Genomic DNA, 6,000 nt, shown 5'->3' with positions numbered 1-6,000 from the left:
TGGACGGGACCGAGGTTCATCTTTGTATTTCTTCAAGCAATGTGTACAGCTGGTTAAATCCAGGCTCGTTCGCTGTGAATGCACTAAACCCAGACTGTGTTATTTCACTGACCATCTGACAGCACTGTTGTCTCAATGAACAGATTATTGTCATTCCAGCTGATGGCCTTTTGAGCCATGCTATCATCTGGACCACATTCACTCTGTGTAGCCAACTGGAATGAAACTTCTGCTTTATGAGTAATCCCAAGTGCTAAATTCAGCCCGTGTAGGTCATGGGAGATTGCAGTATGTACATTAAGCGAGCACGGTGGCGTGTCTAATTTGCTGCGGTGGGCAAAACAAAGGCTTTCATTGATATCTCCATATCGAGTCAACCTGGACTCAGTGGATGGCCCGGGTTTCCACTGGCCAGACCTAATGATTTATTGCACCACTGACTAGCCAGCACACTATCTGATTGGCAAGGCTGGGGCCCATTAAAAGGCATATATTTTTAATCACTGTTTACCATGTCAATAGCAATGCTAATCACTTCTTAGGTGTGTTAATATCCGTGTGCCTGGCGAGAAGACCTGATAAACAAGTATGAGTCCTCGTGCTGATTTACGTCCAATCTTAATAAAAAATGGCATTAAGAGCCAAAGCGTTCCTTTCACCTTTGAGGACCTTCATTAAAGAAAGGAGCCTCGAATGTGAGCCACTGAGTAAACATCTGTTATTGAGAGACATAAAGTCAAACCAAATGTGTACCATTGTCCTTCGTCATGACTCTGTGTCAGGTTTAAATAGGCAACGATAAGAACAGTAGAGTGGGTTGAAATGAAATTCTCTTCATTAAGATAATCGTCCGAGGACACTCGTTCGAGTTGTAATGGGGCGATCCTTTATTGTCAGCTCAAACATTATAAATAAAAACCCCTCTAATGTTATGTTTCGCTCGCAGTGCTTCACTGTTGTCGTGCACCGCAGATGCTCGGCTTTTTATGACGTTACATTTTCTCCCCGCATCTTGAGGAGAATGGGTTGACGCGACAGCGAGTTTAATGTGCGTGTGGTGAAATGTCAAGCTCTATCAGGCCCACTGGCCGGCATGGTGCACACAGAGTGTAGTATTATGGAAGTGGGGCAGTTGCAGCAGGCCCCCTCTGATGGCCTATAGAGTGCTCCCTATATGCACACAGAGTCATTGGGCAGATGTGACCTCGCCGGCACACAGAGGCTCTTTGTGTCCGAGGGATTTAGAGTCCCCTGGGCCTCCTGACTCTAAACATTAACAGACCTACTGCAGAAGGAGAGAGAGAGAGAGAGAGAGACCCTTACTCTGCTGACATGCAACATTAACCGGGGCAAACTCTCTCCACGTACGTCTGATATCAGGAAGAGGGCCCTATATGTACGGATGCACGCAAAGACGCGTGTGGTAGATTTGATGCAGGGGCCAAGCTTGAAGCTCAGGCACACGCTAATGAGGTGAAGCAGTGTACTTTAGTGAAAATATATCAGTTGTTGGTCTGACGATGTTGAGTATTTATTAGGCTCTTCGCAGTTGTTTACATGCAATAAAAAAAGGAAGGTCTCAAAGCACTCCACTTAGAGGATTCGCGCACGGCCTCTGTCCATGTCGTTCATTTTATGCGTCGAACGCGAGCACGGGGTCAACATCCTCGACACGATTTCAACTCATCTCCAATGATGTGCCCACGTCTTCGGACTGGAATTGTTTGCCAGACGTGTCCCTCGCCGCCGCCGCTGCCATGTCTTACAAAGAACAGTTTTTTAAATAAAGGACCTAATTATCTGTCAGGGATTGATGTTACGAGCCTGACGTACATGAACTTATCGGAATTCTTGGTGCCTTCTTCCCTCTCTGTAATAGCGTGATTATTCACAGCTGTGGTTGAAGCTGCCACGCGATCCGCTGATATTCTCGTCATTTTTGCTAATAATAATGATACAACATTTGCATAAAGGAAATGAAACAGGTTGCATTTGCATATATTAAACATTTATGTGTATGCATATAATATGTTTGCTCATTTCAGGAAACTAGGGAAGATAATAGTAAGACTAAGACAGGAAATAGAAGGAGCTGAAATCCATGGTAAATATTGGTCTTCGTTATCTGCCACCCCCCCGCCCCGCCCCCCCCAGACAGGAGGCTGTATCATTTTTCAGCAAAGAGCCCCCTGTTCTTGAGGACTAGGCCAGGCCTTGCTTTATTAAATTATCTCCCTTGCTCCGCAAATACAATTTCCTTCATAAATCAGTCAAATGATCCTTCAGACTGTCAGGTGCAAGAGAGTGTTTTCTCTCCTATCTGCCTCTGACCAGGTTATGCAAATCCCCACCTCCGTGTTCGATATCTATTGAGATGCGCCAATAGTCTGCATTTGGCCCTGAATCCTTAGCTTGTCCCCATATTATTCCCCTGCCCTTGATAGAAGTGACACTAAGCATCAAGCCATCACCAAGTCAGTAATCCATTACCAAAAAAAAAAAAGAAAAAAAAGAGCATGCCAATTTAACTAAGCCAGAAACAGTGACCCTGCAACCTTGACCTTGTAAACATCACAATGGGGAAGGGCCACAGTTTGTGCATTGGAGATCTGCCCGCTGGAGCATTGGGAAGGACTTAATATGGCCCCTAAGCTGAGACTGAATTCAATCACATTGGAAAAGAGGCTGAAGAGAGAACTCTTTACTCGGGGTCAGCTTGGTTTTAGACCCCAATACGGAAATACATAACAGCTCCAGGTCTGCCAAAATGGAAGTCTGCATTATCATCTTTCCTCCAGCGAGGCAGCCAGCAGTCTAATTTTGAAGGATAAACATCTGTAATGCATGTGCTCATGGGAGCCAGCTTAGAGTGACTTCAGCTTGATCCTAGACAGCTGTTCAGGGAGCAGCTCTGGCCTGACTGCACAGGGGGTCTCAGTGGATGTCCTGAAAAGGGACCTCCAAAAATCTAAAGGGACAAAGGAATCTCCTGAACAATGTTCTTGCTGATACAATAGTGGAGCACAGGGTGGAAGGGCCAAAGGAGCACTTGCCTATTGGGGCAGCTTGAATGACCAGCACATTCCTCCCCAGTCGCCGAGCAGTGAGCGCAGTGACCAAGAGTGACAAGTCTTTACACCGCTTTGTTGACACTCTGTGTGCTTGACCAATACATTCCCCGGGCTTTCTCCCTAACCCTCCCTTCTCTTCCCCCTTTTCTCTTTCTGCTTCCTTCCTCCTTTACTTCTAATTCTGCAACCGCCCTCCTTCTCCTGCCGTATTTTCTCCCTGTGCGTGGGTCGCCTTGAGTCCACTAAGCATTGTCAGTCCAGTTACATATTGCTCATTTGCGGAATCAAACATGCCACGGCACATGCACATAAATAGACACCGGGGTCAGGTCACCGCGTAGCATTACTGACACACATTTGGAACACATGTTTGTTCTCCATACAAGCCACACATCAGCCCTTTGACAAGTGGAATGGTGGAATAAAACATATGGGACAGTATCAAGGGTTCATGTGGAGGACAGGGAATTACAGGCTTCCTTCCCCTCTCGCACACTCCCTCTCTGTTACACACACACACACACACACACACACACACACACACACACACACACCCGAGAGGGATCCGTAGACTGCACAAAAAAAAAAAATCCCCAAATCCCACACTCCAACGAGCCAATGCAAAAAGCCAATCCATAATTACATTATAGCTAATGAAAAAAGTTTTTGCAGTTGTACTTGCAAGGAATGCATTGGGAGACAGCAGGGAGATGTGAAGGAAGTGCCATAGAACAGCTGGAACCAAGAGCTTTTTTGGGGGGTTTCACATCAAAGGAGTGACAGTTAAATCTGTCTGATTGAAATTTTAAAACATTTTCCTTGGGTGATCTAGGCCTTGGTGTTGTCGTCCACACAGCCACTCAATTCAAGAGAGAAGAGACTGAGAAGGGGGGGAAACACGGCGAAGGTCATACTTAGGGTGTTTGTTCCTGTGTGAATAACCTAGACTCCTTAATTGACTGGGTAAGACCCGTGTTTAGTCCCACAGAGCTCTAGCATCAGCAGATCCACACCTGTGACAGGCTCATTAAAAACTTCATTCAGCTCTTCAGCAGGAACCCTGTTGAGTCGCTTTAAAGCAAAGCGCTCATCGGAATGATAGGTGGCAAATACAGTAGCTGGGGGAAAATTGGACTTGAAAAAGAAAGTCTGTCTTTCCATTTTTTAAAGCCTTCCTCTTAATAACCCGTTTTCCCTTTGTACTTTCAAACAAAATGGCTTCTATAGTTGTACACGGCGCCTTTGAAGGTAAGCCGTGACTGGCATACACATACACGGATGTCTTCTTGTTGGGCCTTAATTTGATGCTCGAGCACTGCAGGAAACTCCTTCTTGCGTTTGTTGTCTCCTTTTGAAAATAGTAGACTTTCACTTGAGTTAAAGTAAACCGTATCCATTTTTCATGTACCTGTCCTCAGGATCGGCAGTGCACTTTGAAACTGCAAAAAAAAAAAAAAAAAAGGTGACACGTCCCCAGATCCTGTGAGCCTGATTCTGCGACAGACGTGTGACCTTGTAACTCTGCTTATCGATGAGCAAAGTGGCTCTTCAGTAGGGTAGTGTGTGTGCGCGACGTCAAAGCAGCAAAAAAAAAAAAAAAAAAATGAATTCAGTAAAAGCGGATTACACCAGTGATGAGAAATGTTCTGGTAAATTATGACACAAAGCATAATTCATGTGATAAAAAGAGGGAAATATTGCATAGATGGAGCAGATTATTGGTTTGAAGGCTCGTACCTCCAGGCTATGAATACCTGAACTACCTAGTGTAAGAGATAATAAGCACCATCTTAATGGTTTATGAATCTCATTTGATTTATGGTTATTAACCATAGGAGAATTACAGGCTGGCTGTATTGATGGACAGGGGGTATTTCAGGATAGAGCTCGTGTGATTGAAATGGCCCGACCTGCCAGCTTAGAGACAGACAGTCAAGGTAAGTGCGCTGTAAATCGCACAATAACCTGACCTACAAAACTTCACGCTTGTAGTTCTATTCCTGACAATCTTTCCACTGGTTTATACAAGAAACTTTTCCAGACTAACAAGTAGCTTCAAGCCACTCATCACTTCTTTGATTTTTTTTTATTGTGAGTGACTCCAGAAGTAGAAGTTAAAACAAGGGGGGGGGGGGGTTTATCCAGGGGACCAACACCATTCCTCGTCCTGCACACGCCTCCAAGCAAGCACATCCCCTCGTCGATCCCATCCCATTTTTTTTTTGTTTTTTTTTAAGAACAGGCATCAATAAAAGAACTGTGGCGCAGATTGGAGAAGGCATGAGCAGATTTTCAATGGGATTTTCGGAAGAATGCACAAGGGGCAGAAATCTTTTGCTTTTGTCTGCTGTTCAAATGGGTCTGATGAGCCTGAAGCTGCAGGCTCTGCTTGTCATAGAGGTCCTGATCTCTTGTGAGAATTGATTTCCATCATTTGGGGGGGGGGGGGGGGGGGGGGGGGGGCAAGCTGTACAGACTGAGGGGATATTCCTGCCTGGGAGAGCAAGATAAGGGCCAAATGAACTGGGACGGACTTACTGTACAAAAAAAAAAAGAAGCCTGGAACCCCAAAGGAGGAGAAAAAAATAAAAGAAACAAAAACATGTTAAATTGTTGCACAGTCCCTTGTAAACTGTTTATTTCAAAGAGTTGGAAGCCCTGTCCTGTTGTGACGTTTTCTCTGCACCAAGCATTTCATCTGATTATGAGTACTTTGCAATCTGCGACAGCATGATTGATGTTCCACTTTCATGAGGGGAATTTTAACAGCACCTCTTCAGCGCTCAATGCGCACCCAATTATGCGTCTGAGCTGGTAACCTTGAATTTATGTCACCATGGCAACAAAACCCCCGGTCATGCATTATGGATTATCATTGAAATTCTACACCCCTACCTAACATAATGAGAGCCCAGGACTTAATCAAATC

Source organism: Symphodus melops (assembly GCF_947650265.1).
Source record: "Symphodus melops genome assembly, chromosome: 19".
In the NCBI taxonomy this organism is placed as follows: Eukaryota; Metazoa; Chordata; class Actinopteri; order Labriformes; family Labridae; genus Symphodus; species Symphodus melops.
Note: the sequence above shows the minus strand (reverse complement) of the source record.